Source organism: Aquarana catesbeiana, linkage group LG05, assembly GCF_042186555.1.
Source record: "Aquarana catesbeiana isolate 2022-GZ linkage group LG05, ASM4218655v1, whole genome shotgun sequence".
Classification (NCBI taxonomy): Eukaryota; Metazoa; Chordata; class Amphibia; order Anura; family Ranidae; genus Aquarana; species Aquarana catesbeiana.
Window position 1 is genome coordinate 545,506,414 of NC_133328.1, and position 15,498 is coordinate 545,521,911.

At 38.6% G+C, this 15,498-nt stretch overlaps 1 protein-coding gene across 2 annotated transcripts in view; it reads left to right on the plus strand.

The window, feature by feature from the left end:
* Positions 1-15,498, plus strand: part of ZFHX4 (zinc finger homeobox 4) — a 225,471-nt gene that overhangs the window by 96,951 nt on the left and 113,022 nt on the right. The gene's annotated exons all lie outside the window — the stretch shown is intronic.

Below are 15,498 nucleotides of genomic sequence, written 5' to 3' on the forward strand. Positions count from 1 at the left end.
TTCCTCAATCCAGGCACTATCCTCCATCCTCGTTTTGTGTACCTCCATCCAAGCTTGCAAGAAAGCCACACACCGATGACATCACTGGCTTGTAAAACTTTATTCTGAGTACATAGACATGCATGGTGCCCTCTCTGGTCCACCCAGCACTGTTATGTTTTACCCTAAGAGGCTTAGTCATATAGATAACAAGTAATGAACAATAATGTTTTTTCCAGCCAGTGACCTTGGTCCATCGATGTGCAGCTCTCTTGCATGCTTGAATGGAAATACAGACATTCGTTAACTTCAACCTGTACAGACAATATGCAAGTTACTCCTCTCCAGTAAAATAACCTTCTAAATAGCTCTCTTCATTATACAACTTCTCACTTCAATATCTTCTCCACTGGGAACTAAAATTCTAACCAACCTGAGAAATTGTGACTCTATAGCACTAAAAACAGCAACGCAAGGAGCTGCTTTACCCACAATCCTTGAATGGGGAGACTTACTGTACTTTGGTGATCAATGAATCCTGTAGTCCCAGTATAAAAATAAATAAAAGTCCTCTCTTTACCAGTAATAAACATGTGTTACCTGTCTTAAGCCATTGCTGGCTTTTAGCGGAGAAGTTAAACTGACAATGGTGTAGCATATGAAGCTTATTAGAAGTAGAGTTAAATAGCAAATTTGAAAGAAAAGATTTTCTTTTTCTTGCTTGAAGCTGCATTTCCTCATATTACCAAATAAATCTATAATTAATTTTTCCAGATGCATTAGGGGTTTCAGCAGAACAGAGAAACATAACATACATCTGCTTGATATATTTTACACTTAATTAAAAAGGTTGGTTTCAAAACATTTTTACAGAATAATTGTAGTCTTAACTCATTTATCTAACTGGTCTTGCAGGTACAGAAAATAGAGTTCCCTCCAGCTGTTTCAATCAAAACTCAAATTAAAAATAATGTCTTTAGACAGAAGAAGAAATGTTTAGATTGTAAATTTGATTCACCCTGCATTTCTACATACATAATGATGTATAATTAATCTTTTGTAGAGCAAATATTGTAAAGAAATCACTGTATGTGTGTATGAAATACAAAAATCATGAAAATATTTTAGCTTTGGGCTTCCTGCTGCATATGTTCTTATAATATTCAGATGTTAATTTAGGTGTTTAATGGGATCCATTCCCTGTTCTGTGTGATATTTCCAGTGATGTATATGCTAGGTTTAAGTGAAGTAACAAGGTTTGAGATAATGAAAGAATGACTATAATATATGTAATGAGCACCAACGTTTGCTTGAGTGGTAGACTTTATAGTAATGGCTACCAGAGCTGTGTTTTAAAATAGAATTCCAGCTTAAACCCAGCTAGCCTTAAAAATTGCCCCTGCCACCTAAAAGGCCCCCTCCCAACACCTATGCCGACTAACCTGTGTGAAAAAAGACGTGTATACTTACCTATTTTCAGCCTGCTCTGGTCTGGTCATTTGATTACATGTATAAGCCAGTGGCAGCTGCAGGGGAAAGGCGAGAACCCACAACAGTAGCTAGTTTAGCCTGAAGTGATGACATCATTCATAGGCTCCTATGGCCCACCCATTGTTGGGGCTTCCATCTCTCATTTGTAGGCTAGAATTTTACTTTAAAAAAGAAGTCCAGCCAAAGCTCATTTGGCTGTACTACTCCTGTAATGATGCTGTGTCTGGACTGACATCTGTGACGTCAGCAGAGAGCAGACTTCAGCCTGCTCTCTGCCGTTTTCAGCAGAGAGCGGGCTGAAGTCCGCTCTCTGCAGACGTCATGGATGTCAGTCCAGGAACTGCGTCATTGCGACAATAAAGTCTGGATCCACCAGTTCCCTGGACCTACACCCGGCTCAGCCTCTCAATGAGCCGCTGAGAGCCTGAGCTGGCCGCCCCCTCCACAGTGCTCCAGTGAGCGAGGAGGGAAAAGAGCAGAGAGCTGTAACTGACAGTCTACAAGTCTCTGCTCACGGAGCTCTAAAAACAGCGATCAGCGGTGTTTGATCATTCGGTTCTCAGTCCAGAGGCACCATGGGACAGATGCAGCATCGGACCAATGGTGCATCCACCTAGGTAATTATGAATCGTACGGAAAAAAATCCTCAACTTCTCTTTTAAAGTTCATATACACTAAAATGACTACTCCTTGTTAAAAGGCTGCATATCTTTTATTATTATTATTTAAAAAAAATAAATAAACACAAGAGGGTGCCTCCATCAATTATATAAAAAGAATAAAAGACAATAAAAATACACTCACTAGTTAAAAGTGGATCAAGGCTTGTCATAAATCCATATAGACCTCCATAGGAGCACTGTGTGGCTGCAGAGCTCTGCAGGCATGTGACTAGCTGAAGCAGAGTTCTTGATGGAAGTACAGCTGTCAGGCTTCAGGCTGGAACATAAGCAACAGAAGCTTCCAGTAGTAACAAGATGGCTACACCTCCAAACAGCACCTCCCTCAGCTGGGTGATGATGACAGGAAGTGGAGGGGGTGTGGCTACATGTTTTAGGGCAGACAAAGAGCACCTCTTTATCAAACAATAGGGAACCTTTCATTTTCTTTGGTATGCATATCTTTTATACCACTTATGTTCCCTAAAGTGGAATTACTGACATTTAAAGATGAGCCTGGATGTCCTATGCAACCATTTTCAGCTGAACTACGGGTTTGCTGTAGCTGTTTTTAGCTCCGGTCAGCTGCAGGCCGAGTCATTCTCCTCCCTGCTGCAAACGAAAATGGGAAAAATTAACTAAATTGGGGCATGTGCCCATACAAGGGCACTGATGTCATCAACATCCCACCCCTTTGTTTACAAATACTGTAAATATGAGTTTGGAGGATGTCCAAGCTCATCTCCACAAACAAACAGCTGAAATATACAGGAGCGGTTTTAGCTACCCCTCAGAACAGACCTGTCTGATAGGAAAGGGGAACTGATTTTGCAGTTTTCTGCTTCAGTTAAGTAACACTTAAAGGTTCCTCTCACCAAGGAGAAGATGGCAGATAGATGAGCTTATTCTTGTCACTGTGCTCTCTTCCAATCAGTATGCTTCTTGTTAGCGCATGAAGTGCTTAGGGTCTAGGCCTCTGCACAATTGCACGGCCACTTTTTTTTTATCCCATGTTTGTCACCTTTCACTTTTGTGTCTGTTTCTCACGGATGAAGAGTGTGAGTCCTCGGGCTTACCGTGACGTCTAGGGGGAGGATGGGCGGCCCTCAGGTTCCTTCCTCCCCTGCCTCTGGGGGGCCTCTCTTCGGGAGAGCTCCCCTGACCTAGTATTCGAGGATGGCTTTGGCTGTCTTAGAAAAATGGGGTCTGCTAGGCCTTCTGGCTAGGCAGACCATGTAAACCTATGACCCCATCAGGATGTAGAGGTCCTACTCATTTGGGGGGTGGACTGAAGCACACCCTTAAGTGCACTTTTTAGTGTTTGTTTTACATGCATGTTTTTTGTTTACTTACAGGTTTTTTAATTTTAGGTTTTTTCACCACCACAAAAAAAAAACCTGATTGGCCGCTTCTGCTGCTTCTTAAGCTCTGCTGTACAGGGTCTAAAAGAGGCTGGTACCAAGTCAAACTCAGTTGCTTACTCTGGTGGCATTAGAATAAAGTTAATTCAATCATGCATTAATGAATACAGAGCTGCATTTGTGTCTTTTATTTGTGCTTGGACTTTGTTAATTGAATAGCGCACTGTTGAAGCCAATGTGCTGCTTGGTTCATATACACATCTAAAACTGGACCATTCAATCAGCAATAGAATGAGAAACAAGTAAGCTTTGTGACTGTTCTTAGCAGCCTTATCATAATTTTAGTTCTGATATTTGATTAACTCTATATGAAGATGACAGTAAAACATTAAATGAAATAAGTAAACACAGATGGTGACATTGTATCCTAATGTAACATTTGGCACTGACTCACTATTGCATTATAGTTAATACCATCCTGCTTCAAACCTTGTTTTTAGGCTAATTAGAAAAAAATATGTGAGCTGCCAAAGCGAGCTGAAGGTGGACTTTCTGGGACTGTCGCCCTCATCTTTGCACTATTATCTCAAAACAGCTTGGAAGTTCCAACTTCTATGATAGTATGCTTGTTCCTGGTTAGTGACTTTCTATGTTGACACAAAGGTTAGGGTGGTAATGCCAGCCTATAAGAAGTCAACAGCAGTTGGCGTACTCTTTTCATGACAGGCCACCTTTTATATGTATTTTTACCTAATTTTGGATTTAGTAAATATATGTTTTTTTTTATTTCTTTGCTTGCATTTAATAGATATGTTTTTTTTTTTTTTTTTTTTTTTTTTTTTTATTGAGGCCCAAATATTTATCTGTTAGTATGGGTGACTAATGATCCCCTTAACTGAAATATGTGCTTTGTCATTTATATCCTATAAATCATCATATTTGTGTGTATTTCTGTGGGGAGTTTTCATCCTTTTCAGAAGTCTAGAACGTAAGGGAAAAGGGGCATTGATTTTTATCGCCTAACAGGTATCACAGACTGCAAACAATTAATCCTTTTCATGATCTAATATATATCTACTACAGCTCTGCTACAGTTTGGCAGCAGTTTTCTGAACATAAGAAAGCTATTTATTAATTGTAAAATAAATCATTAATGAATAGGACTGCATGTATGTTTGAGGAAAGTTATACTTCTCTGCTATGAATCTCTGACACAATGCCAAGAGTTTTAGTGCCAAAAAGTTTAGTATTACATTTTTTTTTTACTTTAAACTCAGTAGTGGTTACTGGTAACATGTGTTCTTATGGAATTTCTTTTAATCTGGCCTAAGTCCAAATAATGTTAGTGTGTGTTTAAAATACTTAAAAAAATAAATTAGTCTTTTCTTTTTCATAAAGTTGGTAATCCAAGAACTAAGATGAAAACCTCTGTATAGCTATAAAGTCCACAGAACATGCGTTATAAAGTATTTCACTACACAGGTTTTTCCTAAAGATACACAGCAGACCCCACGTCCGTGCCAATTAGTTAACTGGTAGATCACTGGAGGTCCAATGGAAAGTAATTTAAAACTCAGAGAGGATTTAAAAGGTAGCAGTGGGAATACTGAAGTATGATTGGTTGTAATGATATACATTACCCTCCAATAAATATTTAGAATAGAAGAAGGCAAGACACTAGTGGGGACATGGAAATCAAAATAATTAATTTAAAAAGATGATAAATGTCTCAGTCTTCAAAAATATAGAATTGCACCAGGATAATAATCAAGCCATCCGGCTAGTTTAAAATATATTTTGTAATGTAGATTTTGATTTTTTGTCCTTACAAGTTGCAAGTAAAATAAATGAATAAAGCTACTCTAAAATTGAATTGCGTAGTGTACTTAAATCAGGTTTGGTGCAACAACTAAAAGAGGAAGTTATAAAACAGGAACCCTACTAAACAATGAGATGGTGTCTAATATTCATGAGGTATGCCGAAATAGTTATGAATTACAGGTCCTTACTGAATGATAGGCTACATTCACATAAATATTATGACAACCTACATCATGGCTGCCTCCTGTGTGTGTAGTTGAAAAGCATATAAAATAATTCCATTATCAACAGTTTGATCAAGCTTGAACCAGGGAAAATGTTCAGCTCTCATGATGCTGTAGGAGCATTCAAATATATAATGAACATGGTCTGACTTCAATACCATGTTACTGTTGAGACTCTTCATCCAATGTATTCAACCAGGCGTTAGTAGTAGTCATTCATGGCCTCTAATAATTGTTAATTATAATTTTTGGACATGAATTTGCCCGTTTTAGTGTAAAAAACAGTTTTTTTCACTGTCTGAGAGAAGTAACTGTTAGCAGTTCTTTGAGGGCTTTGCACCTTTTTTTGTGTGTTCCTAACCATCCTGCACTGTTTCAGTAGAGGTTGAGGATCTGACGGCGCTGTTTGGTAGAGGAATGCACAAATCCTTTGGCGGATAAAACCATTGCAGTATATGTGTATTTAGCTGTTTGCTTACTTCAATGTTATGTTTAAAAAGTACACAACATTTTTGGGAAACATTTTGGTTAATGAGGTAATATTGAATTTAGCAATGCAAGCAATCAATGTTGCTTAAGCATTTTACACCTTGTGCAAACTTATAAGGCGCAATAGTCTTTTCTTAGTTCTAAGATTAGTATTCCTGAGCCATCAGAATGACTGACTGAACCTTGGGCAGGTGACAGGACCTCATTAGGATGCTGGATTGTTTCCTCAGTAGGTCTACTCACTGTTGTACAGTATATGAAGATTGCAGCAAACCTAATGCTTTGAGGAACGTGCCCTACTGGATACTGAAAAGTAGTAGTTTCTTAGACTCCTGCTAAGTTAAAATGTGAAATGAGGCTAAAATGTTTTGTGGTGATATGGATAAACAAAAATGGCTGTATAAATATGTTTTATCAGATTGTCTCAATCTTTTCTCATCAACTCTCCCAGGCCTCTTTTTTTATGAGGTCGGAGACTGTAACTATGCAGTTATTGTGGAACTTGAAGCCACAACAGCTGGCCTGTCACATGCTTACAGTCTCCACAATAAATTACACATTTTTAATTTGAAGTTTACCTTAAATTTTTAACATATTTAAAATCCACAAATGTTCATGTTATAGACAGAACTGTTAATTACATTTTTTTTTGTCACTTGTGAGAGGTCACCTTTGAGCCTATTTAAGAAGATGAAGCAACATAACGAAAAAGTGTAAGCAAAAGCATCCAATCAGCAGTCATCTTGTAACTAAGCTAACCGCACTAATATGAATTCTGTCTGGTTGCTATTGATTACTGCACTTTCACAATAATTTCTTGACGCTCTCTTACAAGTTAATTCACACCATCAATGGAGGTCCTTTACGGAGAAAAAATATTGGAAAAAGGTGTTTATCAGTTTAATAGGAATCAGCAAAAATCCCAGTTCCATGTTATCATTAATATTTCAAAATCCTCAAGCATAAAATGTGTGATTGTTTACTTGACAGCATTCATAGCTCATTGCTGTTTTTCTGTAGAAAAAAATGTACACATCCCAGTGTTGAAAAGAGCTAGCAGGCTTTCTCAGGAGGGTAAGCGGCTACGTGCACATACAGCAACCCATAATAGCACATCAGCATTTATTGTTCATAGATGTGACTTTAGTAAAGTTTATATGTAGACAATACATATAAAACTGATCGCAATGCCCTTGGCAATCTGCTGTGGGGGTCATTTCAAAGTTAACGACACCCAAACGCACTTCCTTTTGCCTGCATCGGATCGCATCGTACAAAAGTACCATGCAATGCGGTTGCAGTGCATTTAAAAAAATAGTGCATGCACTACTTTTGGTGTAGTGCGGTGCGTTTTCAGCCCATTCAAAACCAATGGGGCTGATATTGCACTGCACAGAACTGCACGTGAATGGCACAGGAACCACACAGCGTTATATGTAGACAATATAATATAAACCGATCGCAATGCCCTTGCAATCTGCTACGGGGTCAGTTCAAAGTTAACGACACCCCAAATGCAGTGCCTTTGCCTCCATCGGATCGCATCGTACAAAAGTATCATGCAATGCGGTTGCAGTGCATTTAAAAAAGTAGTGCATGCACTACTTTTGGTGTGGTGCGGTTTCAGACCATTCAAAATGAATGGGGCTAATATTGCGCTGCACAGAACTGCATGTGAATGGCACAGGAACTGCACACCATTCTGTGTGATTCACATGCAGTTCCTAATGTGAATGGGCCCTAAAATGTTCAGATTAAAGCTGCCCATAGGTTGAAATTCAGCTAATTCAGCAGGGACCGAATTTCGATCCGTCTATGGCCATTCTCATTTGAGAGCAGTCAATCTAAGGGCCAACTGCTCTGGAGTGGGAATGTTCGAGTGCTGATCAGTGTATTCTGATGGTGGGGGAGTCCCTACCGTCAAAATTCAATAGCGCAGCAGGGAGGATTCCCACGTTCACCTTGAATGTGTGGATGGAGGAATTGGCTGGGGTTGATTTACTAAAACTGGAGAGCAAAATCTGGTGCAGCTGTGCATGTCAACCAATCATCATCTAATGTCAGGTTGTTCAATTCAGTTGTGCCAAAAAAACTGGAAGCTGATTGGCTGCCATACACAGCTGCATCAGATTTTGCACTCTCCAGTTTTAGTAAATCAACCCAAAAGTGTCCATCTATGGCCAGCTTAAGAGTTCAGTGCAGAGCTTGTCAATCAGTATAACAAATGAACATGGGTCCTTGACTGTTAATTTATCATGGTATATTTTATACAGGAAGAGTAGAAGGCATATTTGCTGCGTCTAAATGGAGTTTTGTTATCAGGTGGATTCTAATCCAGCAACCTATTTTTTCAGTTTACCTAGCATCTAAATAGCTTACTGCAAACACAAATAAAGGTTTTTTCAGTATATATGGTAAATATTCATATCTCAACTGTAGTTCTAAGTATTTTTGTTGCCAGAGGGGGGAGTTTAAACTTGTTTGAGAAGAGAGATATGCAACACTTGCAATTGTGCCAAAGTCCTGTCAGACATTTTTTACATAAATTTCCACCACAAAATGTAGCACTGAGATTGTCTATATATTCAATGTGAAGACGATAGCTATGTGTTAATTAATTAAATTTATATTTAGAATAAAAGCCTCCAAATATGCATGCTGCAAGGCCTACAAATCCACATCAGTGTAAGCAAATCATTAAACTAATCTACAAATTACAATTCACCTTCCCAGGATTGCTGAAGTAATTACTCATCATCTTATAGATGTAATCTATTTTTGTTATGTATTGCTACATCCTTTTATAGTCACCTGCGTGACTCAACTGAATAAACACAAACTCCGTCATTGTCATATATTCTCTAGCACTTGGGGAGACCAGTGAGTTCTACTATCTGGCAAGATAGAGAGGAACTACAGATGATTTGTTAAATAGAATGGTCTGTCCCCAGTCCAGTTGGTTGGTTAAATGCCAAACAGTAATCCAGCACAATTAACTATCAAAGATGCATGCAACACCATTATCCTAGCAGATCAGGCTGTAGCTACCTGGAAATTCACAGAACTCACCCATACTGTATCCCTCAATCACTCCTGGACTCATATGGGATTTAGATCATATAAAATCAGGCCAGTTTGTTTATAGATGACTGATTCCATGTTTGTAAAGCTTGAATTTAAGATTTTTCTACTTTACTGGTTGTCTGTCATGTAAGGAAAAATGAAGCAGCCATTTTGTGTGTTATATATATCTGCAAAGAGAAGGTTTTCCAGTTGTATCCTACAAATGGATGTACTATACTGGACATTAAATATAGAAGAGACAGCCATTGGTTTTCTATACAGCTAGTGGGCTGAATTTTTCAAGAAAAATACTTGTGGCATTTGTTTTTGTACTTTGTAGGGATATATATTTATAAAAATTGGGTGTTGGTAGAGTGCAGACATTGCTTAGTTTTCAGTTTGCAGTAGACCTTTAACCATTCCTCACAGACCCATATAGAGCAAGGTACAAAGAGTAGAATCATACCAGCCCACTATTAATCATATGCCATCACTCTAATTGTTCTAAGCTGCTTCTAGGACCAAAAACAGGCTCTGGAGTATAGATGTGGCTGTAGTTGGGGTCTTAGATCGTAACCTGTATTGACAAGGACTGATACAAATGGTTCTGTGATACTCTCTGTAGTACTATCTATGTACTCTTTGAAGTACTATGAATTACATAGTAATTGCATATAGTCATAATACAGGGGCTAATTTGCTAAAACTTGAAAGTGCAAAATCTGGTGCAGCTGTGCATGGTAGCCAATCAGCTTCTAACTTCAGCTTGTTCAATTAAGCTTTGATAATAAACCCTGGACAGTGATTGGTTTCAATCACAGCTGCACCAGATTTTGCACTCTCTTGTTTTAGTAAATCAACCCCACAGTGTTCATAAAGCCATGCACTGCAATATCCCTTCCCCAAATCCATTTAAGCATTTCTTGCAACTGAGAAGTGAGTTTTGCTTCTATTTTCAACTATTAAGAACTTTCTATTTGAATCATTTGACTCTGTGGATATGAAACACCAGTGCGTGTCATAATAATTTATGCTATGCCAAGTACATTTGAAACGTGTATGAAGCCACTTGCTGAGAGACTCCTAATGGTAAAGTGCGCCACATAAATCACTATTCCCAAGTCAAGACAAGAACAAATGTTATTTTGCAAATGTTTTTATTAAAAACAATAAAATAAGAATTAACACTATACTAGGCAGACGCTCAGACTTTAGCTTACAACAACTGTCCAGAATAAACATTTGAGCTAAAAGCTCACATAACATGCTAGAACTGACATTCTCATAATGACTGTGTTCAAAGTTCTGTAACCCATAACAACCAATCAGCTTCTACCTTTTGTCATTATCTGAATATAGGGACTGATTTGTTGGTGTTTTGGTTTTGTAGGTAAAGGGATGTTTTATTTGAGCTTGACTTGCGAAATTCACTACCCATCTCCATTTATATCTGGAGATCTCATCATTGATCTCCAGCTCTAAAAAAGATTTAAAAAAATAGCCTTCTTCACCATTAGTGACACCAAAAGTGGGCTCCAACAGCTGGCTGATACAGTCTTGTGTGCTTTATAACATTTGAGATTGTCACAAGGTTACAAGATATTGCAGAACATATTTCTATCATCCAGTAATGTCTACCCATATATTGCCCAACTAACAATGTGTAAACTTATCCAAATACTCGTTCTTTATTGTTGCTTAGTTTGGAAATGACTATAACTAGCACAGAGCATGAATTATAACAGAAGGTACTAAAGGCTTCCTGATTATTTAAACTTTAGAGAAAAAAAATGTGTAACCTAGTCACCCATCTATCTTGCTAAGTTTTAGGAATCCTGAAAATTGATTTCATTAGGCATGGGGCTGAAAAAAGATGAAAGCCATGGGTGAGTTTGTGAATTAGAATCCATTGATAGGGACCTGCAGGAAAGAAAATGCAAGCTGTATTAGTAACCCAACAAGTCAGTGGAGTTCTTTCTTCAGAAAGAAACAAAGATAGCAGTAATTAATGACCCTGACTCTGTGCCAAAAAAGCTTTCTTCTGACAACTTCAACTTAATTAAAACTTAAGACTTTTCAATGGCCTCAGAAAGCTCCTTATGGGGTGAACTCTTGCAAACTCGTGAGAAAATTTTGTAAGTTAAAGAAAAAGATGTGTGTTACTACTGGTAGCATGACTCTAATCCCTGACAGTCAAAGAATCTATTTAACCAAAGCCTTTTCTTTTAACCGGTTCACACCTGCAGGCTTATTGGCACTTCCTCTGCACCAGAAAAGGCAGTTTTTGTGTTCCGCGGAAGATCAGATAATAGATGTCTTGCTGTTGCTTTTGTTTTTGTGCATTGTTCATTAGGCTGTGAGTACCGCAGTCCCGCTTGATAAGCTTGGTTTGTTTGTAGTCCAGCATGGTCTCAGATTTTCGACAGCAGCAACTTTAGCAAGGAAAGGAAAAGAACAAAAAGTTTCAACCTCTTCACTGGTGCAAAAGGCCTGTAGAGTGTTGTATGCTTACCGGTCAGGAAAGGGGTTAATGAAAAAGTTTTGCAAACCAAGATTCACACTTGAAGGGGTAATCTAAAAGACAGAGGCATGCTGTTCTTCACACTTCTGGATTCTAAGGGACAAACAATTTAGCTGGCTTGACTGTTTTTAGAAACTATCAAATGCGTGTTTAAATAACTCTTGAGCCTTCTCACTTAAACCGATCCATTCAACCTACAAATGAAACAATCGATGATGAGTTGTAGCAGCAAAAAGAAGTCCTAAAGTGTTTCACAAGAAAGAAAACAGCCTGTCTTATGCAGTATTAGTTATAGAAGGTGATGCAGGTTTGTGTATTATTTTAGGTAAACATTAAAACTCTGCTAGTACATCTCCCTATAATAATGTGGGTGATCAGTAGGGCCAAATTCAATATACTCTATATATATGTGATCAGACATTTTAACAGTTTCAGGTTCTGATTACCTAATGCCAAAATAAAAGCAAAAGTTGCTGTGGACATAGAACTTGGATGAAAGGACACTAAACTAAGTACTCATATTTAAAAAAATCAGTTTATGCTTACTTATAAAAGACTTATATTTTTATCCTAATTTTAGATTTACGTATTATTACTTTTGTTTTATTATTAAGTCTTTTATTACTTTTCAGTGCCAGGGAGTCGTAGGTCACATGATGTCTGACAGCTGTTGCCCTGTCAACTGCCTGACCTTACGCTCTGTCTCCCAGCTGTTAAGAGTACATAACAATATTAAATAACAGAGTGTAAAACTCTGTTTTTGAATCCTGTTGTGCATTGTTAGGCAGCCCATAGATGAATCTTTTTTTTTTCAACCAGAAGGTTGAATGAAAAAAAAATACTTGATTTTCCCCATCAACACACTCGATGTAGATGGAGGAATCCCCCCCACTGAGCTATTGTATTATGATTGGGGGAAAATCTGACAGGGCGGTTGTACAGAAGTTGATCCGTAGATCGACTTCTGTGCAATCTCCCTGCTCATACATGGATCGAAATTCAACTGGGCTGAACATCGTTTCATGGATGACCGGTTTCAAAAATGGGAGTTTGGGAGGCCCGGTAGTTGACAGGATAGCATTTGTAAGAATTCAGGTTTTCCCTTACCCTCTGGCTAACTAACTATGGAATCAGGCTCAGACAAAGTCAGTATAACTAATTAGTACAAATCTTTCATAAGTAGGCATCAGAATTATAACAAAAAATTTAAATGAATATTGCCAAAGATGTCAACAGGACAGGAAGTCAGGAGAAATCATACACAGGGAAAGAGACACAGGGTTTGACTCACTAGAGGGAAATAGGCTGTTCAGTTTGCAGGCGCATTTTTACTTTGCAAGTGAATGGGGGTGAAGCTCTGCTGACTTCCAATATTCAATCATGTGCAAGCAAAAAAAACAGCTTTTTTTTATTTTCATTTTCATGTTTTATTGGGAAGGTAAACTCCCCTTGCAAAGTGTATAGCCAAGTTGCCTTTATTAAATCAATTCCACAGAAATAGTAAATACTTGACACAATGTAACTCTGTCTAACTTGGCCAAAGTTCCACTTAGAGTAGGCTGTTTTTTTTGTCTTTATAAGTCTCAAAATTGGGTTGATCAGGAACCTGGAATAAGCAGGCACATTGTGAGCTATAACTGGTGCATACTTGTACAAATATTCCACTTGACATCCGCGCTATAGCCGAATGACGGCTACAGTGCGGATCTGAATTCCAGGGAGGCCGTCATATGATGGCTTCCCCTGTGCAAGCGCCCTGTGCGCGCCCTACAGGGCACGCGTGGAGTGCGCTGTGATCACCGAGTCACTGAGACTCAGGTGATCACCAATCCGAGTAAGGGGTCGGTGCCGGCCCCTTACAATGTGATCAGCTGTCAGCCAATGACAGCTGATCACATGATCAAAAAAAAGCTCTGTGATCGTTCTTTTTTTCTCCTCGCACTGTCAGCGCGAGGAGAAAAAAAAGCCGATCACCAGCTTATCAGCAAGGGACATCGGTCCAGAAGAGGCAATAATGCCTCATATGTGCCACCAGTACCCCCTGCCAGTGCCACCTGCCATTGCCACCTGACAGTGCCCACCAGTGCCACCTATCAATGCCCATGAGTGCCACCTATCAATGCCTACAAGTACCACCTATCAATGCCCACAAGTGCCACCTATCAATGCCCACCAGTGGTGCCTAGCAGTGCTGCCTATCAGTGTAACCGATCAGTGCCCATTATTGCCACCCATCAGTGCCCATCAGTGCCCATCACTGCCACCTATCAGTGCTGCTGTACAGCATACATCAATGAAGGAGAAGAATTACCTTTTTTAAAATTTTATAACAAAATATATGAAAAAAGAAAAGCTCTATTTGTGGGGAAAAAATGATAAAAATTTAATTTGGGTACAGTGTTGTATGACCGCGCAATTGTCATTCAAAGTGCGTCAGCACTGAAAGCTGAAAATTGGTCTGGATAGGAGGGGGGTTTAAGTGCCCAGTAAGCAAGTGGTTAAAGGGTAACTCCACTTTCGTGGGGAAAAAAAATAGCAAATAAAGAAAAAATAATATAGCACATATAATTGCGACACTAATCATATTGTGATTGAATGTTATTAAAAATTACATTTCATTTTCAATCTGCAGCCACTGTAATTTTCTGAGAATGCATTGCAATATGGCTACTTGGAGTTGTTCTGTACACAGAGTGTGTACTGACCACTCCCCAGAAACATAATTTCCTGCTTGTGTGATTGGCTCACCAATTTTCCCAGAAGTCTGCCTACGATACAAGTCAGATTTCAGGCATCCCCTGCAACAAAATGTCATTTTTGGAGAGATACTTTCAATAGGAGCATGTCTAAAGGGATGCAGGCCCAGCAGATTTCCTCATTAGTGCCCTGCAGCTGCACACCTGGCAGTTAATTATGAAACCACTCAAATTAGACCCACTCAGTACAGAGGCACAGCCAAACACACGTGGATTACTTCAGAATAACAAAAGGTAGGAATCTGCAACAAAGGTTGTTATAATCCAGCAATGTACATAGATCACGCAGAGGAGAATGTTTTTTTCTCAACAAAAGTGGAGTTACGCTTTAAGTATATTTGAAAGGGCACCCAATTCCACATCAGTAACAAAACAATATTGCAGGACAGCAAAACCATATTTTTTTTCTTTGTGCTTTTTCAGACTCCTGAACTGTAAGCAATATATCCTAGAAAATATTTAAATTGTGTCTAATTACAGTAATTGTGTGTATCGTTCACTCATGATAGTGAGGAAAACATTAACCTTTACCTAAGGCACCAAAAGACCAATTATTTTAACAGCACATGTACTTTAAATATGACTGGATGGGATAGGAAGTAAAGGAGAATGGCCAAGAATTTTATAGAATCCACTTTTCTGATAAACATACAATTGGAAGATACTGGTGAAGATACACCAGTATCTTCCAATAGCATGTTTATCAGAAAAGTGGGTTCTATGAAATTGTTGGTGATTCTCCATGGTTATCATGCAAGATGACCTATTGTGCTGCAGCAAAATACAGTAACACATCTTATAAACTTCATGTGATGAGGGAAAACAATGTAAATCCATGTCAACATGTTGAGTCACTTCAAGTCAACTGGTTCTATTAGATTCAAAGTTGCTCACTTCTAAGTGTCCACCGTAGTTTTTTATGTGTCCACCGTGCCTCAGTCAGGTATTACATGTCAAAATGCCACCTACCTCATAAGAGGGTTGGTTCCGCTAACCCTGTTTGACTTAGAAAAAGAGATTACTCAGTAACATTTAGCTGTTGTGGTTAAAGGAAAGAGCAAGTCTTGCATATCATGTCATCACTGTGGTTACAAAGCATTCACCGGGTAATTTAATCTTTACGGGTAGTTTTTT